The sequence below is a fragment of the Canis aureus genome, chromosome 19 (genome assembly GCF_053574225.1).
Source record: "Canis aureus isolate CA01 chromosome 19, VMU_Caureus_v.1.0, whole genome shotgun sequence".
NCBI classification, from domain to species: domain Eukaryota; kingdom Metazoa; phylum Chordata; class Mammalia; order Carnivora; family Canidae; genus Canis; species Canis aureus.
Genome location: NC_135629.1, coordinates 29,111,699 through 29,135,157, shown reverse-complemented (window position 1 = coordinate 29,135,157; position 23,459 = coordinate 29,111,699). Strand labels below are relative to the sequence as shown.

Here is a 23,459-nt window from a genome sequence, read left to right as displayed (position 1 = left end):
TCAACTGCATACCTTTTGCTTTGCAGGGGCACCACCACCATTTCTACACCATACATGTATAGTCTGTGCCTTTTCCCCATGTGTTCATTGAACTTGGTTGCTTTGAATTAAGTCATACCATGGCAATAGTAATAATATGTTTCCCATGATATTTTGAAGCCAACTCTCTCACAGGACCAAAAATCATGGGACTTTGATTTATTTTTCATGCTCTGCCTCCACTTTGGCAACACCGACATGTTTCCTGGGAAACTCATTGGTATCATTATGGGATGATTGCATTAGTGAGCTAAACTATCTAATTGGTCTTGTATTAACCCCAAAGTTCTAATAAGTCACTCAAAGGATTACACAATTTTATGTACAGCATTCTGTAGCTCAGTTATGTTTGGAATTACTTTAATATGCTTCTGTTTGTCTCACAAAGCCAGATGACATTTCAGAGATGTTCCTTCTGAACATTTACCACTGCACTCCCCAATTATTTGTCAATGCTGCATTAGATCCTCAGTGCATGTGGATTTAGTATTTCCATTATTTGTAAGTGACTCTGGAGGTTGATCCTATCAAGGATTTTTAATTTTTCTAAGATACAAATATGAATTGTGTAGGGAATGAGTCATCTAGCTAGTGAATGAACCTCGCTTAGCCCCTAGCATATATAGTTTAAGGTGCTTTGCTGTTCTCTCTCTCTCTTTTTTTAAATTGGAGTTCAATTTGCCAACATATAGCATATCACCCAGTGCTCATCCCTTCAAGTGTCCCCCTTAGTGTCTGTCACCCAGTCACCCCAACCCCCCGCCCACCTCCCTTTCCACTACCCCTTGTTCATTTCCCAGAGTTAGGGGTCTCTCATGTTCTGTCACCATCACTGATATTTTCACTCATTTTCTCTCCTTTCCCCTTTATTCCCTTTGACTATTTTTTATATTCCCCAAATGAATGAGACCATATAATGTTTGTCCTTCTCCGGTTGACTTATTTCACTCATCACAATACCCTCCAGTTCCATCAATGTGGAAGTAAATGGTGAGTATTCGTCGTTTCTAATGGCTGAGTAATATTCCATTGTATACATAGACCACATCTTCTTTATCCATTCATCTTTCGATGGACACCGAGGCTCCTTCCACAGTTTGACTATTGTGGACATTGCTGCTATAAACATTGGGGTGTAGGTGTCCCGACGTTTCACTGCATCCGTATCTTTGGGGTAAATCCCCAGCAGTGCAATTGCTGGGTCATAGGGTAGCTCTATTTTTAATTCTTTGAGGAACCTCCACACAGTTTTCCAGAGTGGCTGCACCAGTTCACATTCCCACCAATAGTGCAAGAGGGTTCCCCTTTCTCCACATCCTCTCCAACATTTGTGGTTTCCTGTCTTGTTAATTTTCCCCATTCTCACAGGTGTGAGGTGGTATCTCATTGTGGTTTTGATGTGTATTTCCCTGATGGCCAGTGATGTGGAGCATTTTCTCATGTGCTTGTTGGCCACATCTATGTCTTCCTCTGTGACATCTCTGTTCATGTCTTTTGCCCATTTCATGATTGGATTGTTTGTTTCTTTGCTGTTGAGTTTAATAAGTTCTTTATAGATCTTGGATACTAGACCTTTATCTGATAGGTCATTTGCAAATATCTTCTCCCATTCTGTAGGTTGTCTTTTAGTTTTGTTGACTGTTTCTTTTGCTGTGCAGAAGCTTTTTATCTTGATGAAGTCCCAATAATTCAGTTTTGCTTTTGTTTCTCTTGCCTTCATAGATGTATCTTGCAAGAAGTTGCTGTGGCCAAGTTCAAAAAGGGTGTTGCCTTGTTCTCCTCTAGGATTTTGATAGATTCTTGTCTCACATTTAGATCTTTCATCCATTTTGAGTTTATCTTTTTGTATGGTGAAAGAGAGTGGTCTAGTTTCATTCTTCTGCATGTGGATGTCCAATATTCTCAGCACCATTTATTTAAGACCGTCTTTTTTCCAGTGAATGGTCTTTCCTGCTTTGTTGAATATTAGTTGACCATAGAGTTGAAGGGCCATTTCTGGATTCTCTATTCTGTTCCATTGATCTATGTGTCTGTTTTTGTGCCAGGACCACACTGTCTTGATGATCACAGATTTGCAGTACAACCTGAAATCTGGCATTGTGATGCCCCCGGCTCTGGTTTTCTTTTTCAATATTCCCCTGGCTATTCAGGGTCTTTTCTGATTCCACACAAATCTTAAGATGATTTGTTCCAACTCTCTGAAGAAAATCCATGGTATTTTGATAGGGATTGCATTATTATTTTTTTAATAATACATTTTCTTTTGTTTTTAAGATTTTATTTATTTATTTATTTATGAGAGACACACAGAGAGAGAGGCAGAGACAAACAGGCAGGGAGAGAAGCAGGCTCCATGCAGGGAGCCCAATGTGGGACTCGATCCCCGGACCCAGGAATCATGCCCTGAGCCAAAGGCGGATGCTCAACCGCTGAGCCACCCAGACGTTCCAGGGATTGCATTAAGTGTGTAAATTGCCCTGAGTAGCATTGACATTTTCACAATATTAATTCTTCCTATCCATGAGCATGGAATATTTTTCCATCTCTTGTGTCCTCCTCAATTTCTTTCAGCAGTATTCTGTAGTTTTTAGGGTATAAATCCTTTACCTCTTTGGTTAGGTTTATTTCTAGTATCTTATGCTTTTGGGTTGCTTTGCTGTTCTCTACTCATCTTTGCAGAAGCAATTGCTTTCATGATGTCATTATTTAAAGATGTTTTTTAAAAGTTAATGTATATTGAGCATTTATGAAGTATCAGACACTGATGCTTAAAATGAATTGTCATGTCAATTAGTGTCATTACACCATTTTGCAGATGAGGAAAACAAGGTTTACTGAAAAGAGTTCTTGTCAGATTCACACAATACTAACTGGTGGAGCCAGGATTTTAACCTGGTAAGTTATACTCCTGAGCCCCACCCCTTATCTACCATCCTCTTCCAGCATTGATGGTGGGCATGAAGAGGTTTACAAAATTGGGAGTTCTTATCTGGAAGTTGTATGTGTTGGAAACATCAAAGAAGAAAATGTCATACTCAGCAGTGAGTCAGATCTCTACATGTTCTATTAGGAAAACAAGAAAAAAAAATGATTTGTTAAATTGTTTCAGTGAGTGCTCCAACCAGTATTTATTTTAATGGCTTTGTAAATGACTTTAGTCCCGTATTTATAGAATCATTAAAGACTGAGGGGATTATTTATAGTTTCTCAGTTATGCTTTACTGCATTTTGTGGGGGAAAATATTATTTGAGGAGATATATCTGAGAACTTGGTGGTTTTCAAAGGCCTTGGAATACAAGCCACTGTGCTCTCAAGGGCTGCTGTATTACCATCATTATTTCTTGTTTTATAATATAGGATCTACCTGCACAGAGGGGGGTATAGATGTAGAATACTCAACACCAGGAATATGATGTCAAATTCCTAGCACATGTTCATGTATTGGAACTCAGAGAGTCACAATTTGTCCCTCAAACTTAAGTTGTTAAGGTACCATATACAGCAGTAAAGGTAGAGCAGATTGGCAGGGCTACTCTGTATGTAGAGTCTGGAAGGATAGATGAGAAAGGACAGTGAGCTTCAGGGCCAGAGACCAAAGCCAATTAATGGCAAGAAGGAGGCATCATCCTTCAAAAGTGATGTATTTCAAAAAAAAATTCTAATAGTGGTATGACAGTCATTGAGGGCTATTAAGAAAATATTTCGGACAAGGTAGCAAAATACTAATACAATGAAGTGGTGAGACAAGTTACTCTAAGGTTGGTATCTTTTTACAAGATTATTATCTCAGGAAGCACTAATCTATATCTCTAGCCTGACCTTTAGGTTCTATACTCCCCTTGTTCTGGTTCCAGTACCTAATTTTCTTTGGGGGGAGTAATTTCTCCCCCTGTATGCCATCTTGGTAGAACTGCCATTCTCAGTACACTGTTCTCCCCTTGCCAAAATGTGGGCCTGGAACCCAAGCTAAAAATTTTACTTTATTTCCCAGTATTCTGATTAATGGAGTAACATGAAGGCAGTAAAAACAGTTGGAGCTGGTTCGTCCCAGCTGTGGTGGCTAATGATTTGGCCAATTTATTCTTATTCCCAGGATGCCCAGGGCACCACTGGTTCCTGGTAGCCTTTTTTCTATTTCTTCAGCCTTTGTCTCAAATCTCAAAGTTCTCCCTAGCACTTCCAATGAATTACTTTGTGCTTTAGTTAAATGGGCCTAATCAATTCCTGTTGCTTGAAAAACTAAGAATCCCACTGAAATAGTTGTTTTGTTACAATTAGATGTAGAAGAAAAACTTTAAAGATAAAATTTCTGAAAGTATCTAAGATGTGGTTTCAGAAGAGCAGCATTATGTAAAATTCTGATGAAAAAAATACAGCAAAATTGTTTTCAGGAGCTTTTCAACTGTGTGATTTCCTCTACAACTCAATAGAGGTCTAAATTGTAGAACTGAAAGCAAATTTCTAAATTGATCTCTCCCTAGTAGCTATCACAAGAACAGAGAACAGAAATTCTGAATGTTTGTCAGAAAGGGCTGTCCTAGCCCTTCCTCCCACCCACAAGTTTCTTCCACTATCCAAAAGTAGAGCATATCTATGAAAACTTTCCTAAGCTGAGATGGTATAAAACAAAGCAGTTATTGCCATTTATTTACATGGAAAAACTATTGAGCATTCTCAGACCCTCAAAATACCTTCCCTTAGGCTTTTCTGATACCTTAGGACACATCTTTCTAGTGGATGTACAAGATAAATGGAGATGAAGCACAGATGCTCACAGACACAGGTCAAAGCTACAGTGGCCTGATGCTGAGGTGCTGAGAGTAGTTCCATGGGAAGGAGCTCACTGGAACCAGTCTCTGTATGTGGGGTGACCCCGGTCTCTTTTTTTTGTTTTGTTTTTGTTTTTTGACCCCGGTCTCTATAAGCACTCACTGTAATAAAACACAAGCTGAATGCTATTTTTGCTTTTGACCTTTTTTATTAAAGTGAAAGTCCTCTTCAGATATCTTGGGGTTAATGAAAACAGGTACTAATGTAGGTCTTTTGTAAAAGTAAAGGGCTTAACATGAACTTTCACAAAGCAGTGAAATAGCTGTATTTAACTTAGCCTCCAGCCTTCTTCTCTGAATAATTGTCTTCTTCCTTATGTGTTCATTCAACTAATAGTTTTCTTTTCTTTCTCTTTTTTGGGTTAGGGAACAAAGCGCTGGTGTTGCTCTTTTAGTCTTGGGTTCTTCTGAGAACCCATGAATTAGTTTGAGGGGTAATCAATAGAACATAAAATAGAATGATCTCCATGTCCATCAGCTTGTCATAAATAGATATATTCTGCAATTATCATCAGAATGATTCGTTACCATTTGCAAGTAGATGAAGAAGGGAGATGCCAGTTATTCATCAACATTCAAATCCCAAGAAGTTTTCTATTCATTCACTTTTCGAGTAATTCTTTGGGTCTGGCTGGTTTTTGCTCGGCTTTTTCCACTCTTTCCTAGTTTTTCTTCTGCCAAACATCTAATCATGCTTGGATGCATTCTGCATAATAAACACACTCTTTGCACTTTCTATGACTATTTTAGTACAATAACATTTTAACATCAGTCTGTTCCTTTTCCAAATCCTTCTTTAGAACAACTATTTAGCATTTGGGCTGAGTCTTTTCAGAGTGAATGGTAAAAATAATAGTAATAATAATAATAATAATAGTAAGAAGGTCTCCACCTTGTGCTTGATAACTGAAGACATGTGTATTAGTTTGTGTGTCAGATATTGAGGAATCCATTCTAATTTAAGCCCTCATTCGATTCTTTTAGATACTTCATTGGAACTTCTTTGATGTAACCTGAAGACAACTGTCAGCACTTAATATTTCTAAAAAAAATGCAAGCACAGCACATGGCTTTTTACAATTAGACATACATGGGTGTTTGCTTTGTTTCCCAAGAAGATGACTGTGAGCCAAGGATTAGAAGACTGCTCATTTATACAGGAAGTGATCACAGGGAACATTCCAAGAAGACAGGATCAGGAAGAAAGCCAATGAAAGCTTTGGGGGAAGTCTGCGAGACAGAATATGATTCAGCTACCCCAAAGGATGAGAAGGAAGCAGGGGTGTGCATCCACCAACTCCCTAACCAATGTTGACTGACAGCTGTCTTAAAGGTACTCATTCTCTAGTCTTACCTAGACATGCATGGGCTAAGTGTGCAACCACAGCCAGACAAAAACACCCTCAGACAGAGGCTCAGATGTTCACAGGAAGCAGCTCTTAATGTGAAGAGACGGATACTATGGGCCGGGCATCGACAGCATCTTTTATCCACTTTGCAGATCTCAACATACAGGAAGTGGGGGTGGCTGCTCTATGAAAAGACCAGATTAGATGCTGCTTATGCAGTATGTTTTGAAAGGAAAGACATCCTTGCTCCAACATTTCTCTTTTTCAGGAGAGATTCAGGGATTTCTATATTTCAGAAATATAGTCATTAGAGAATAATTCCTTTGTGTTAAACTAATGGGAAAGCAAAGTAAAGTCCCTTAAGCATCTTCGTCAAAATTACCTGGGAGTGTTTATAAAAATTCAGATTCCTGGGTCTTACTCCAGACTTGCTGAATCAGAGCTCTGGAAGCTGTTGGAGGTCAGAAAGCTGTTCTAGGCAATATTTATGACCTCCTCAAATTTGGAAATGTGTGAGTAATTGGCCTTTCCCTGATGACCTTAATATTTTAAAAATGAAAATATATCTTACTTTTCCCATTACAATGTTAATACATACTTGAGTCTATGTAAGACCTGCTTGTCTTATTTCACCTTTATCTCCACAGTGCTTACCTAGCACAGGGCTGTCACATAGTGAATGCTCAATAGATATTAGTCAAATGAGTGAATGCTCATTATAGAAACTAGAATGCAAGGATTTTTGGTGATTGAGTGACTCACACCTTAGTGTGAATAAATTTGTCAACTCTTTTCCTCTAAGGAAGGAGGAACAGATGCAATAATAGAACACTGGGAGCCAGAGGGAAAGAATTGATAAAAATGGAATAAGGATCAGTCTTGCCAACTACAAGATTATCCAACTGTAAAATGAGAATGTAGTCAGCACCTGATGTTTTTGCTGCCCCATGTCCATTATTTTGCCATTGTATACTCATGTTGATATCCCTTTAGGAAACCACTCCTCCCCCATACATAGTCCATATTGCTTGTGAAGGTCTGACCTAGACCTGGCCAACCATCTTATTTCAACTCCCTGCTCAAGGGTGATTGATTTATGAATAGATTTGTGATCCAACTGAGCTCAATTAGAATTTAATCCAGATAAGAAATAAAACAGACACTTTCTCAAATTGATAGAGAAGAGAAGCTAAACACCTGTTGGCTATGCTCAAGTGAGAGTGTACAGTCTGTAGTTGGTGGTAGTCATCTTTATCGCCACATAGGGAGAGGCTACTTAAGACTGAAATCAGAAGAGGAAGCAAGGGGGAACCTAGGTGGCTCAGTGGTGGAATGTCTGCCTTTGGCTCAGGTCATGATTCCAGGGTTCTGGGATGGAGTCCCGCATTGGGTTCCCTGCAGGGAGCCTGCTTCTCCCTCTGCCTATGTCTCTGTGTCTTTCATGAATTAATAAATAAAATATTAAAAAAGAGGAGGCAAAACCAAGATATGGAGAGGGACAGACTCCAAGAACATTGCTGGAGCTCCTGGATCCAGCTATGCCTGAAGCTCCTATAACTGGCATGATTACCACTTATGTGAGCTAGCTTTAGTTTTATTTTTATCACCTGAAACAAGAAGATTCCTGATTTAAAAAGAGAGCTTGAAACTAAATGCTCCAAGGAGGATCACTAGATTACCATTGAATGGCTATGAATCTTTAAAGAGTTGGGCTTGAACACTTCCTTGCTCTACTACTTCCTATTTCAGTGAAACTTGAACCGTTACTCAGTGGTTATAATCCTCAACATTCTTCTTATTATAGAGAACTTAGAATATTGTTTAACTCATTGGGTTGTGAGGATTATATGCATGTTGCAGCCTTAAAGTTGCAAATAAATGGTACAGTTATTCATTAAAGTTTTTTTCATATATTTTTTCTCACCTTAGGAATCTTTTGGTTGTACCTAACAAAGACATCTTGATAACTCCAAAAGCCTAAAATATTATTGCTCATGAATTGAAGACATGCTACATATGGAAGGGTAATTTTTTTCTGTAAGTATTCAAGATTGGGTATTCAAGAGGATTCTTTTTTTCCTCATTTCCAGATCATTTCAGTAGAGAAGCTTTTGGCCTCTTGCAAAGTAATGTTCAATATGACAAAATAGGGAAAGTATAGAATTGAAGATTGCAGCAGATTGTATTTTCCAAAGATTGATATAACAACATTTCCCATTACACATGTTCTTTAGCATTGTGGCTTTGTTTCCCCCAACAGGAGGTAGAATCTAATTCCCTTACCCTTGAAACTGGGCATTTCTTAGTGATTCATTGAACCATAGAACACAAATGAACACAAACATCATACCATGTGACTCTTAAATATGAGTCTGATGACTTGAAAGAACATTTGTTCTGCAGATTCTCTCATTTGGGAGTACTTTGAGTACTGAGCTGCCATGCTGTGAGAAGCCCAGGGTACATGCAGAGTCCACAGGTAGGTACTCTGGTCCATGGTGCCAGCTGAGCCCAGTCTTTGATTCATTCCAGCCCAAGTGTCAGGCATATGAGTGAAGACGCTGCTAGATGATTCCAGCCTCTAGACAATAGAATCTTCCCTAAACCCCAAGTATTCTTAACTGGGACCCTAGAAATTGTAAGCAAAGAAGAGCTGCCCTTCCTATGCCCTTTCCAAATTTCTGACACAGAATCTGTTGTTGTTTTATACTACTAAATTTTGGTATGGTTGCTAATTATCAGCAATAGATAACTAGAACAAAGGGATAGTATGGTCATTGAGCGGCCTTCTTGAGGGTTGAAGTTACAGTATTTATTGGGCCAAAGCTCTATCAAACAGGATGTCTACAGTAACAAAAATTAAACAAACAAACAAACAAATGGAAAACAAGCTGGCAAAGTCCATCAGAATAGAGCTCAGAAGCTTAATTGCTAGACCTGAAAGTATGTTTGATGATTGTCATACGGATTCTCTCACAGAAGAGAAAAGCACCCTAAGAGTTGGTGTTGTAATAGAAAGATCTCTTGTTCAAGAACCAAGACATCAAAATCTATATTACATGTATGACCTCCCCAGCAAGGTGGTAAAGGATAGCTAGAAGGTAAAGGATAGCTAGCTGACCCTGAAGTCAGCTAAACCTGGCTCAAATCTTTGCTCCAATCCTACCAGTTGAGTAAACTTTAACAAACCATGTCACCATCTGAAGCCTCAGCTTCCCTATCTACAGAATGGAGACACCAATATCCACTTCACAGATTTATTTTCAGGATTAAATGAGATAACATAGCTCTTAATATATGCCTGGTATATAGTAAGAATTCTATATCTTAACTGGTATATTAAAATAATTGTGTTAAATATTATGTGCAAAGCTACTCTTCAAATTCTAAAACATGAGATAACTTTCAATAAGTATAATAACAAAAAAAATAAATATAATAACAATATTCTATGGTAAAGCAGAATAAAAACTATAGCTATTATTAATTAATACTCACATGTATCATATACTATGCCAAGTTCTTTACAAAGAATTCTGTCCCTTAATTATCACAACAAGGCTAAGCATCAGGTGCCATTATTTTCCATTTAAGAGGAAAAAACTGAGGCATTTAAAGTGTAGGTACTGGGCAGCCCGGGTGGCTCAGCAGTTCAGCGCCGCCTTCGGCCCAGGGCGTGATCCTGGAGACCCGGGATCAAGTCCCACATCGGGCTCCCTGCATGGAGCCTGCTTCTCCCTCTGCCTGTGTCTCTGCCTCTTTCTCTCATTCTGTGTCTCTCATGAATAAATAAATAAAATCTTTAAAAAAAAGAAAAAAGAAAAAAGAGTCTAGCACCCTGTTTGAGCAAAAATTTTAAAAATAAATAAATAAATAAATAAATAAATAAATAAAAGATAAGAGTGTAGGTACTGTGCTCCAGGTCATGCAGAGTTTAAATGGTAATCAGACTCCAGAGGACAGCTCTTAATCACTCCACCATATCATATTTCCCTGTGGATACATTCCCTTCCAGTTTTGAGGTAGGAAGTTCTCTTTTAGGTCAAGTCCTCACCATTTACACTAGCAGTATGATCTGTGGCTCTGCAAAAATATGAGGTCTCTCAGGGTTACCACATTGAGGTGTAGAGCAAGTAACTCCCCTAATGTATGCAGTAGAGTGGTTGAAATAAATGGAGACATAACTGAACACAGAATGAAGACAGATTCATTTTGGTTCCCCATGGATGATTCAGCATTTTCAAGGTGAATTTATTATAGGAAATGTTGCCAATTCCTGTTCATTGAAGACCTGGTGCCTGAGGCCAAAACCACTTAAGTGACTCAGGAAAATCTGTCCTTACCATTTTGCTTTGGATATGGCTTTTACGGATGGAATTGGTCTCCCGCTTTGATCTTTGGCTCTGGCTGGCAAACATGTCAGATGTTTTTTGAAAGATCCTCAGCCTACAGTCCACTTCCTGCCCTAAAGGTGAGGCAGTCAAAAATATTCACTAGACTCTCCCTGCTCAAAATGTGGTCCATAGACCAGCAGCATCAATATCTCCTGGTAGCTTGTCAGACCCACAGAATTTCAAGGCCCTGCCCCAGACCCACAGACTTAGAATTTGCATTTTAACAAGATGCAAAGGTGATTCATATAAACACTGAAGTTTGAAAAGCACTGTTGTTCTAGACACATTTTTATTGAAAAACTCCTATGTGTCATACACTTTTCTAAGCTTTAAGGAGGTGGATCAACTTGCTGGAGTCATGGGAGACAATGAACAGAAATCAAATAAAAGATAATTCCACTTCTTAATAAATGTTGTGGGGAAAGTAAGAGTTGGTGAAGCTTCTGAGAAACTTTGTTTAGTATAATCAGGAAAGGCAACTTCAAAGATCTAAGAACTAAATGAATGGAAGAGGAGGACATGAAAAGCAAGGAGGAAGGATGCTTCAGGCTGAAGGCAAAGGCAAGTGCAAAGACCAGAAAGCAAGAATGAATTTGGAATGTCCTGAGAACTGAAGGAAAATCAGAGCAGTGAATGACAGCAAAAGTAACAGGAGATGAGATCATTCATTCAACTGAACACACACTATATGCTAGGAAATGTCCTAGGGCTGGAAACATTGCAGTCAACAAAACAAAGGTCCTGTCCCTCTGAAGGTCATATTCTAGTGACTGAACCAGAGAAGTAACAAACAAATGTGAATAACTAAATGCAAGGATATAAGGATAGGGGGTTATGGAAGGGGTCTTATTTTAGGGAAGAGGTTGGGAGACTATGGCCCATGGGCCAAATCCAGGAAGCCACCTGCTTTTGTAAAAAACATTTTATTGGAACACAGCCACAGTTCAGCCATAGTTGTGAATTTATACATTTACTATGGCTACTTTCCTGTAACAATGACAAAGTTGAGTAGTTGGAACAGAGATGGTATGTTCCCCAAAGTTTGACATATTCACTCTCTGGCTCTTCACAGAACAAGTTTGCAGGGCTCTGTCTTAGGGATAGATTGGGGATGGGGTGAAGTGATGGCTGTCTGAGACGATGATTGAGCAAAAAGATCAGCAGGACCCTTGAGCAGTCTGGGTTTCAGGTATCACAGAATGTCACTGGATAGTTTTGAACAGGAGAGTAAAATGATCTAATACACCTTTTCAAAAGCTCACTAGCAGTCCATGGGATTCCAGACAAGTTGGGTTTTTGCCAATTTTCAGTGAACAAGGGCACCTGGAGATGAGAGCTGAGGCATTTTCTTTTTGATCTTGGTTCTGTCTAGGTGATTGGATCTTTGGCCAGAGTAATAACTAAAAGGTGCCTAACGCAGAGGAGACAGTCCCTTCTCCCACCCTTGTGTTTTATAATAGCATTATGATTAATAGGGCTTTGTACAGTTCCCTATGAGTGACTGATTTGGAACAATTCTTTGAAGGGGATGTGGTAATTTAGCCCCATTGCATGTCTACAGAGAAACAAAGCTGCCTTATTTTTAGCTTAATGCCACGATTACTTTTGAATGTCTTGGCTGCATTTATTCATTCATCTATTCAACAAATATATATCCAGTGCCTATTATGGACAAGGCCCTGCATTTGGCAGGGTAGATGAAAGGCCTACCTTAGAAAGGTCTTATTTAGTGTTGCCAGAAAGACTGAAGAAGCAGCTGTAGGAGAAATTGCCAGGCGACTATAACATTAAAAGGGATGAAAGAGGTGTGGGCTCTTTAAAAGGATTAGGGTTTTTATATTAAAAAGAGGAGGTTGAAAGAGGTTATAATTGAAACCATTCCAATCTGAAGGGCATGGACTCCTTCAACAAATCCAGAAATATTAAAATGAGGGTCACATAACAGGGTAAGATGCTGAGTTCACCTAACTGACATTTATGTGAACTTAGTACTTTTCAAGTACTGGAAAATAGATTAATTTAATCCTCACAATAATTATTAGTAATATTATTACTTTAAGAATAGTGAAAACAACATAGAGAGTATAAGTAACTTTTCCAAGATCACACAGCTTGTAGTGACAGAGCCAGGACTGGAAACCAGGGGTGTCTGACCCCCAGGCTGATATGGAACCATATTCATTCAGTTGCTTTTATCCTAGGTAATACTGCTAGATTCAGAAAAGATTTGGGGGTAGGGGAGGGAAACTGGAAGTATTGTGTCCTTACCTTTTAAAGCTGATTATAAGGAAGACAGTTATTTTCTTCTATAGCTTTTTTCTTGGTATCTTTAACAGGGAATGAATCTTGGCCCAGAGTAGTAATCTTTATACTATGTGGAAAAAAGAAATTAGCTGAATATGAATCACTCCATTTTCTGGCTCAGAACTGAAAATCCAAGCAGTGAAATTCTTCCTCTTGACCCAGTCTAAAGGCAATTGAAGGGTATATGCCGGGACGCCTCGGTGGCTCAGGGGTTGGGCATCTGCCTTTGGCGCGGGGTGGGGGTGGGGGTGGGGGGTGGGGGTGGGGGAGTTCCAAGATCCAGGATCGGGTCCCACATCGGGCTCTCTGCATGGAACCTGCTTCTCCCTCTGCCTGTGTCTGTGCCTCTATCTCTGTGTCTCTCATGAATAAATAAATAAAATCTTTTAAAAAAAGAAGGGTATATGCCAAATCTAAGTTTATTATTTACAAAAGATAATGTACAAAAGCATTAATAGAGGAAAACAGTTTGAGAAACTAAAGAGCAACAGTGCTAACTAAAATATGTTGAATGGTTAATATGAGGTTAGTATTGTGCTAAACATGTTATGCACATCATGTGCAGCAGTCTCATGAGTTCATTATTACCATTATGCCTGTTTTAGAGTTGAAGTAATTGAAGATTAGGGATGTTGATCATCTAATTTTTAGGAGGCAGAATCAGGACTTACACACACCTCTGTCTGAATGAGAACAAAGCTCAGGCACTTAAATATTTTCTATGAGACTAATGTGATTTCCTTTTTAAAAAGATTTATTTATGTATTTTTAAAGAGAGAGAGAACAGGCAGAAGGGGTAGAGGGAGACAGAGGGGGAGAGAGAAATCCAAGCAGACTCTGTACTCAACACGAGCCCCACTCAGGACTCCATCTTACAACCCCAGCATGATTACCCAAGCTGAAATCAAGAGTCAGATGCTTAACTGACTGCATCACCCAGGTGCCCCCACACTAGTATAATTTCTATGCTGCTAGCTGTGTATTCCATTCACAGACATATGCCAATGTGAGTTTTTAACCTTTAGTTCAAATGATCTGCTGGATTCTTGGCAAGGTGACCAAGAAGGAACACATATGAAGGTGGCTAATCTCTCTGATGTGCAACTTATGATTGATAGCTCCTTATATGCCATCAGCTGTAAACTGGAGGCATGCTGACCTTTCTATCAGCAACTTGGGAAATGAGTCAGCCCAAATTACACTCCGGAGGAGGCAATGCCCATTGCAACTCCAGATAGAACAAGACATAAATAGGAAAAGCAGCCTGATTAATTCCAGCCATACCATTTGCTAGTGATGAGTCATGTTAGGGACCACAGGGAGAGAAGGGGTAGAGTCTTTCATTACTTTGTAGTAAATAAGCTACTTTAAAATCCATCTCTGTGGCCTCCTTTTACTGGGGTTTTATGCTATTGATGTAGTGATGGATTTCAACTGATTGGCTGATTGATGCATCCATTCATTTATCCATCCAGCAAATACTTATTAAATCTAACTATGTTCTAATTTATTTTTTTCTATGTTCTAATTTAATATTCCATTTCATCCAAGTCAGTGGCCCTAAAAGTGTGGTCCCCAGATCAGTAGCATTAGCATCACCTGGGAAATTGTAAAAAAAAAAAAAATACAGAACCTCAGGATCCCCTAGACAATCAGAAAATGGGGGTGTGGTCCAGTAATCTGTGTTTAATAAGCCCTGTAGTCGACTAGGATAGGTGCTAAATCACTGATCTAGGCAACTCCTATACCAGAAAGACTTCCCTAACTACCCCTTCTCCCCAGTCTTGACTGGATCTTGAAGACAGGACCCTGTTTCTCTCCATCCCTACTAGATCTCTAGTGCTTAGCACAGGACTAAACACATTCTATTTTCTTAAAAATATTTGACAAATGGATGAATGAATAGAGGTAAAAGATACATATATGCAGGATACCCTTAGTTTGTTCCCATTCAGTTTCATAATTTGTGAAGACACCCAAAATTAGAAAGTCAGAAGGATTAAGTCAAGATCTCAAGAAAAATCTCAGATACATCAAGGTCCCAAGTACTAATGTCAATCAAGAGTATCTAGATGACTTTATTCCTTATTCCTTTTTTTTTTTTTTGAGTTGGATATCATGACCTAGCTCTCCTTCAGAGAAAATTGCTAAGACATAAAAACTTTAGAATAAGTATCTTTGTCATGATTTATGATTATGCGAAGGGTTCTGACATGGGAGCTGTTGGCCACCTGTTTGCCATTCATCTCTACTGAGGACAGAACAAGAGATGATGTGCTTTATCTAGAGCAAGAGAAAATAATCTTAGGGAAGAAAAGAAAAAAACCCTTCCAACTCCAAAAAAACACCATAGGAAGCTCTTATTCATTCATTCATTCATTCATTCATTCATTCATTCACTCATTGATTTAATAATATTTACTGAGCATATAACTATGAGCCAGGTATTGTGCAAACTGCTGAAGATATATTGGTGAATAAGACAAATAAGTACAAAAATGAATTAGTTGAAACTGGACTAAGTGCTATAAAGAAAATTATATGATTATGTGAAAGTTAATAATATGGGGACCTAAACTCTTCTGGAAGGGCAAGAGAAGGCTGCTCTGGAAAGTAACATATAGTCTGGAACCTGAATGTGGGTAAGTAGCAACCAGTGAACTAATGAATACCCCTTTCTTGGAAACATTATAAGTGTTATTATCAAGATGGTTTATCTAGGTTAGAGGGAAGGTATAGGCAGAAAGGAATTTGTGCCTAAGAGTGAAGTAGCTGGTAATTTCTCAGGGCCCTTTTCCACCTGACTATTTAGATTTTCTGGTTATAGCAGTCAGAGAGAATGTAAACTAAAGGCAGGATTCAGGCCAAGGGTATGTCATCTTTTGTTTGTTTGCAAAAGCAAACCTTGGCATAATGACCATGGTCAGATAATCAATGACCATGTTCTGAAAAGACAGAGTGTGCTGTGCAAGATAAAGATGATTGGCTTTGACTTTCTATGTCATTTGGTGCCTTGGTTATTGGAAGCACCTGAGGACAGAGATTGAGCATGGAGAAGTGTTCTGAAAATGTGAAGTCAAGATTCTGCAGAAACATGCTTATTTTTGTTTATTTCAAAGTGTATGTCAAGAGAGGTAGAAGAAATAATCAATAGTACAGTTGAGAGTCTAATTTTCACACACTGCTTGTGAAAAACAGAACAATAAAATGAGTAATATCACTATCTATGATCAGGAAAGCAAGTAGTGTTGATGGGGAATAGGATCATCCCACTGGGTGTGGAATGATCCTTATGCCAGATACACTGGAAACATCATGTGGGTGCCAGTAACTCAGTTCATTATTACACATACTCTGTTATACTTGAGTCAAATGATGCCCAATAAAATCCTGTGTAATTAATACCTGTTGCAGTTGAGTCTGCCCATGGTATGGTCATGTCTTGTGTACTAGTATTATAATGATTCAAGAAGGTCATGAGGATATCTGTGGCAGCTGTAATTAGTAACAACTTTACCTTGTAGCAACTGCAGTGTGACAGGTTAATCTTATTGTCAGTTGGCAGGCTGAAGCTAATAGATGAGAAAACATTTAGCTTCTTGAAGGCAAGATGATGGCTTCTTCCCATCTGTATCTTTTGTACCAGACAGTCCTTGACACTCTGGAGCTAGAATTAGGGAGAGGAAGGCTTAGGTAGGTGGGTCTGGGAAGGGAAGAAAGAGAGGGATGGAAGAAACCTGATATGATCTCTAGACAGGTGGATTTCTACTCCAGCTGCATAGTAGGATCACCCAGAGGGATTTCTTTTCTTTTTTTTTTTTTTAATTTATTTATTCAGAGAGAGAGAGAGAGAGACTGAGAGGCAGAGACACAGGCAGAGGGAGAAGCGGGCAGAGGGAGAAGCGGGCTCCATGGAGGGAGCCCGACGCGGGACTCAATCCTGGGTCTCCAGGATCAGACCCCGGGCTGCAGGCGGCGCTAAACCGCTGCGCCACCGGGGGTGCCCAAGGGATTTCTATTTGTTCTAATTTTTACTGAATATTTCATGCAAAAAGACTTGTCCTCATCATTAGTGTACAGCCTGATGTACACACTTAATTTGATCAAGAAACAGAACATTATTAGCATCTCAGAAAACCCCTCTATATCCCATTGCATTCATTACCCTGACCCAGGGTAAACACTTTCCAGACTTCTAACATTATAGATGAAACATTTAAAATAAATCCTTTAGAGGATCCCTGGGTGGCTCAGCGGTTTAGCGCCTGCCTTTGGCCCGGGTGGTGATCCTGGAGTCCTGGAATCGAGTCCCACGTCAGGCTCCCTGCATGGAGTCTGCTTTTCCCTCTGCCTCTCTCTCTTTCTCTCTCTCTCTCTCTCTCTCTCTCTGTGTGTCTCATGAATAAATAAATAAAATCTTTAAAAATAAATAGATAAAATAAATCCTTTATATGCAAAAAACAAAACGAACAAACAAAAACACAATAGATGACTTTAGGCTATTTTTGACATTTCTATAATTGGAACAATCAGAATATAGTCTTTGGCATCTGACTTCTTTTACTCAACATTGTGTGTGAGATTTTTTTTTTCAAGATTTTATTTATTTATTCACAAGAGACAGAGAGAGAGAGAGGCAGAGACATAGGCAGAGAGAGAAGCAGGCTCCTTGCGGGGAGGGGAGCCTGATGCAGGGACTCCATCTCAAGATCCTGGGATCACGCCCTGAGCCAAAGGCAATGTGTGCTTAACTACTGAGCCACCCAGGTGTCTTGTGTGTGAGATTTCCCCACTATTCATTGTGTGAATATAAAAATTTATCCACTCCATTCTTGATGGATAATTGGTTCCTGTTCTGCTTTAAGCTATGTTCAATAGTGCTATTGTGAACATTTCTGGACGTGTCTTTTGGTATACATAGGGAAATTTCTGTTGGGACATATTTCTGTTGGGAGTAGAATTTCTAGGTCACAGGACATTTGTATGTTCAGCTTTAGAAGATACTGCCAAGCAGTCATGTTTTTGTGCATGCCCACCTATAGTGTGTAAGAGTTCTAGTTGCTCCATATCCTCCTCTATACTTGGTATTGAGTGTCTGTCATTTTCACCATTTTGGTAGGTATGTAGTCATATTTCTTAGCAGTTTTAAGGTGCATTTCCCTGATAATTAATGAAATTGAGTGCTTTTTCCTATACTTACTGATCATTTATATAACCTCTGTTTTAAAGTTATTGCCCTAGTTTTATGCCCAATTTCCTATTTGATTTCTGTCTTTTTCTTCTTGACTTGCAGGAATTGTTAATACCTTCTGGATATGAATCTCTGTTGGATTTGTATATTGTAAATATCTTCCTCTAATCTAGGGATTTCTTTTAAACTTTGTTAACTCTGTGTTTTGATAGACATAAATTCGTAACTTGAATATAACCTGATTTATCAGGTTGTTCTTTATAGCTAGTATTTTTAGTGTCAATTTATGAAATGTTGACCTGCTCTATGTTCATAAATATTTCTTGTTTTTTTCTCCTGGAAGTTTTCTATTCTGTTTTCTTCATTTAGATATGAAATCCACTTGGGATTAGCATCTGCATATAGTGAGGTAGGAGTCAAGGTACATTTTTTTCCTATTTGAAAGTCCAGTTGACCCAGCTTCATTCACCTTTCTCAACTCATGACAGCCTTTTATTGTTGTAAACCAGGTGACTATGTATGTCTGCATCTGTTTCTGGACTCTTTTTTGTTCCATCTTTCTATTTTTATATCCTTGCACCAATACTACATTGGCTTAACTATTACAGGTTCACAATAGTTCTTCTTATCTAAATGTAAGTCCTACAGATTTGTTCTTCTTCTAGATACTCTTGAATACAAATGGCTTTTTGCATTTCATTTTAATTAGCATCAATGTGTCAATTTCTACCAAAATCAACCTCCTGGATTTCTGATTGAGACTGCATTGAATATATTGATCAGTTTTGGAGAAATGACAACTTTGTAATATTGTCTTCTTCCTATTCATGTACATGATATATTTACCAAAGTTTTCTTATATAGCATTTTTAGTTTTCAATAGTAAATAGTCCTGTATATCTTTTGTTAGATTTAATTCTTTGCTATTTGGTACATGTTGATGCTCTTGAAAATGGTAACTGTGCAGCTTTCTAAAAAATGCTGATGCTTAGGCTGCACTGTTTAGAGGTTCTGATATAATTTGTCTAGAATGAGGCCTCAGTTTCTGTGATCTATACAGCCAAGTTTGAGTCTAACTCCTTGCTTGCTCTTGGAAAATCAGTAAACCATTTGAATAATCATTTCATTATTTGAAAATGTGGAATATCTGCCTCACCAAGTCAGGAGTATTCTGTGGTTAAAATTTGGTGCCAAATGTAAAACTCAGAAGCATAACTAATTTGACCTAGATATTTTATTATTTTCAGGGTAGATGATGAGATTAATTTTACTTACAAAATACAGTAAAACCACACTAATCTAACATTGATTTGATTGCATTATCCTGGAGCCTAAGAACTCTCGAGAGTGAAAATACAAGTCATCAAGACAATGTAATTTTTTTCCCTTAGTCATAGGGGAACTCTCCACTATTTTGTTCAGAACCTGTTTATTCTTATGTTGAAAATAGTTCTAACAAGCTTAGTCACCTGTATTCCCAGACTTCAAGAGAGGGAAGAAGCAAGAAGAATAGAAGCCAAGACCACCAGAAATAGACATAGACATAGGGGAAGTGACTGTGAGAAAGAGCAAAGATAGGTGAACTCAAAGAACAGCAGACAGGGGCCATTTAGTTTCAGTTTAGGCGAAAGAACAAATCAGTAATGCTGGAGAGTATTATTTTGTTATACACGGTCCTGTAACTAATTGTCATCATTTAAGTCCCAAATAAGCATAAAAGTGCTGTGTGCTTTGGTAGGGAAAATGGATAATATATTTTAAATAATTTTCAAAAAGAATGATTAAAGTAAAATTTTGACATTTTTTGCTATCCAAAAATACACTTATTTTTATCTCTTGGAGATATTGGATAAAGGGTATTTTTATTTACCACTTCTCCATGGGTAAAGAGGTAAGCACTTACAAATCTTTTTCATTTTATTCCACCTTCTGGGAAAATGCTATTAATTACCATCTGCCTGGCTTTGTTGTAAGTCGCAAGTCAGAGCACACATCTAAAGTCTCCCTTAAAGAGTGAGTGTCCCAGATTTAACCCTGTCTTTATAACCTTATTTGTCATTTAAATGGTTTAGAGCTAATGGTGTTACAATCTTGCCTGACTCACACATTTGATTTCCCTACATTGTCTTCAGGAGCAAATTTAGAAGCAGAATATTTCCATGGGAAACTGAATTATTTCTCCCTGGGGTTGCATTTCACCACTTCTTGCTCCAATATCTGTGTACCAAATCCTAAAATAGAATGATCAATACTGCATTTTATCTGTGAAATTAGATCCTATGAAACTATTATTCAGCACAAAAGAAGCCAGAGCACATGTTTACTCACAGTGAAGCCAACCAACCCCAGATAAATGTCTGCCAAACATCTGAGAAATTCTAGGGACCTACATGGCAGATGTTGCTTTCTGACCACAAACAAGCAAAGCAATGTCAGAGTTAGACCTCTACTGGAACCCTCTCTCTACAAAATAAATTAATAAATAAAAAAATCTTAAAACAACAACAACACAGAGCCCCAGACCCTGTTTCACATCAGCTGATCAGAATCCTATCCCTAGTACTGGATCCTGAGAACCCCTCCTTAGGTTGAGAACCCCAACCTGTTTTTGATTGTTTGGATTTTAAGTTCCACCCCCAAACCCTACCAGAATTGAAAGGCAGTGGCCTAAGTGATGGCTGTTCAGACTGGGGGGGTGGGGGGTGGGGGGGTGGGAGGCTCCGTTGGTTAAGCATCTCACTCTTGATTTGATTTCAGTTTAAGTCTTGATCTCGGGGTCAAGCCCTGTATTGGACTCTATGCTAGGCATGAAGCTAAATTAAATACATACATACATACATACCTGTGTTAATTCACTGTGTGTGGGTTTTTTTTTTTTAAGATTTTATTTATTTACTTGAGATAGAGAGCAAGAGTGAGTGAGGGGAGAGTGATAGAGAGCATGAGGAGAAGGGGCAGGAGAGGGAGAAGCAAGCTCTCCATTGAACAGGGAGCCAGTCCCAGGTCTTGATCCCAGGATCTTGGGATCATAACCTGAGCTGAAGGCAGATGCTTAACTGACTGAGGCACCCAGGCATCCCACTGGTTGGTATTTTATTTATTTCTTTAAAGATTTATTATTTATTGATTGATTGATTGATTGATTGATTGATTGATTTGAGACAGAGATTGAAAGAGAGAGACAGAGAGGCAGAGACACAGGCAGAGGGAGAAGCAGGCCCCATGCAGGGGACCTGACGTGGCACTCGATCCTGGGTCTCCAGGATCACGCCCTCTGCTGAAGGCGGCACTAAACCGCTGAGCCATCTGGACTGCCCTGGTTGGTATTTTAAATGATCTATCACTTCTATCTGTAATGACCCTGGATAAATTTTGTACCCTTTTTATGACTTAACTTTTTCATCTAGAAACCAGACAGAAATAGTGGTGTTGATAAAAGAGTGTATGACTTGAAGAGAGAGAATTCTGACCAAGTAAGTTCAAGTAAGGTAAGCCTCCTTGTTCTATGGCTTGTCTCCTACAACTGAATTACGAAGCAGGCAACTGGGTCCATTTATCTGCCTGCATGGGCTTGATGTGGACACCTTTACAGTTGGAGCTGTGCCACCCATGAAGCTCAGAGGTGATGAAACAAAATAAAACAAAACCAAAACCAAAAACCTCTTCTGTGGGCAGTCTGGCTAGACTTAGAGTGTTCTTGACCAACCAGGATGTTCCAGGCAGGGCAACAGCTGGAACTCTGGATAAAGGGTTTTAAAGGAATCTGAGAAGGAAGCAGTTGGCAGAGATTTCATGCCTTGCTCAGAAGACCCTTTCCCTAAGCAACCTGGTTAAGGTTTCTTCTTTTTATCATTGGTCTGCTGCCCTCTGTTTTTTCTCAGGATGCTCAGGGAGCGAGAAATGGGCTGTACTGATGCAATGCCAAAACAAAGGAATAAAGGAAGCCATTTTCCTTGTATTCTTGAGAGAGAATAGAGAAAGAAAACAGAAGAAAAGGGAGGAAAGGAAGGCCTGTGGGGGTTCACACTGGCTTGCTCATTTCTTCCTTCGGATAAAAGAATAACCTGAGCTAATTTCCCTACACACTGTGGAAGGAAATTAATTTCCAATAATGGAATAGTTAATAGAAATTCTCTAGAATGGTGCCCAGACTTATGTTCATGAGAATCTTCTGGGAAGCTAAATATGGAAGGCTCAGCCTTTCTCAGGAATTCAGTTTTCAGAAGTGCCTACAAAATAATAGTTTTAAAAATTTATTCATAGTTAACAATGAATAGTTCAGTGCAATTTTAATCATAATAATTAACACAAGCTATAACAATATATTTAAGAAAAAAATGTCAGACTCATCAGTAAACTTTCTGAAGTTGATAAAAAAGAAAAAAGTGCCTAAAGGTATGATGCCTGGGCCTGAAGACCCCATCTCCAGAATTACTCCTGTATGGTGAGTACATTGCATCGATAGTTTATTTTATTATTTATTTGTTTGTTTATTTAGGTGGAGTTAGAGTGAGAGTGAGAGAGAGAATATCAAGAGGCTCCATGCCCAAGTGCAAAAACCTTGCAGTGCTCGATCCCACAATCCTGAGATTGTGACCTAAGCTGAAATCAAGAGTCAGGTGCGTAACCAATTATGCCACTCAGGTGCCTCACACTGATATTTTCAATGGTCCATGATTTCCATCTATGTGACCTTATATAAATTGCTTCCTTTCTTTCTGCCTCTATTTTCTCTATGAACTAGAGTGAAATATCAGGGTTGGTAAAAGAGTATATGACTAGATGAGAGGGAATTCCAATTCTTTTGGTCTTTCTTCTTTTTTTAGGCTGTTTGATTTTTTTGTAGCAGGAACTAGATCCTAGTGCTGGTATACAGTTGGCACTTAAACACGTTTGTTAAATGAATGAATGGGTAAATTCTTACATGAAAGAATGACTAAAAATGATGGGAGGATAGAAGCCTAGTAGAACTTGCTTTCTTTTTGGTTTAAACATCAAGATGTGCAAATTGTGTTAGAATTACTAGCCCACATATTTTACCAGCCTACCCTCCTTGGTTATGTCCCATGCAGTGAACTCAGACAAATCAACAATTAGCATCCTTTGGGAATCTATGTTTTCCTTTGATTCCAGTAATGGAAAACTGACTACATCGTGTATTAACAGAAATCAAAATCTCAAAGTTGGGTTCCTGAGGTCACATATAGTTTCTCCTAGTCTACGTATTCCCAAATAGCCAATTATACATTTCTTTTCTTGCTTCAAAATGTTTCATTTAAAAAGCAAGGGTGTGTTGAAAATCTTTCATTTTTTATCACAAACTCTTTTAAATCTACCATCTAATGAAACCAT

The 23,459-nt window shown here is 38.7% G+C and overlaps 1 long non-coding RNA gene across 1 annotated transcript; it reads left to right on the top strand.

The window, feature by feature from the left end:
* The first annotated feature begins 5,857 nt into the window (after nucleotides 1-5,857).
* LOC144291229 (uncharacterized) lies at nucleotides 5,858-13,121 on the top strand. Its single transcript, XR_013358551.1, has 3 exons — nucleotides 5,858-6,202; nucleotides 8,148-8,255; nucleotides 12,949-13,121. It is a non-coding gene; the product is annotated as an uncharacterized LOC144291229 (long non-coding RNA).
* The last annotated feature ends 10,338 nt before the right edge of the window (nucleotides 13,122-23,459 follow it).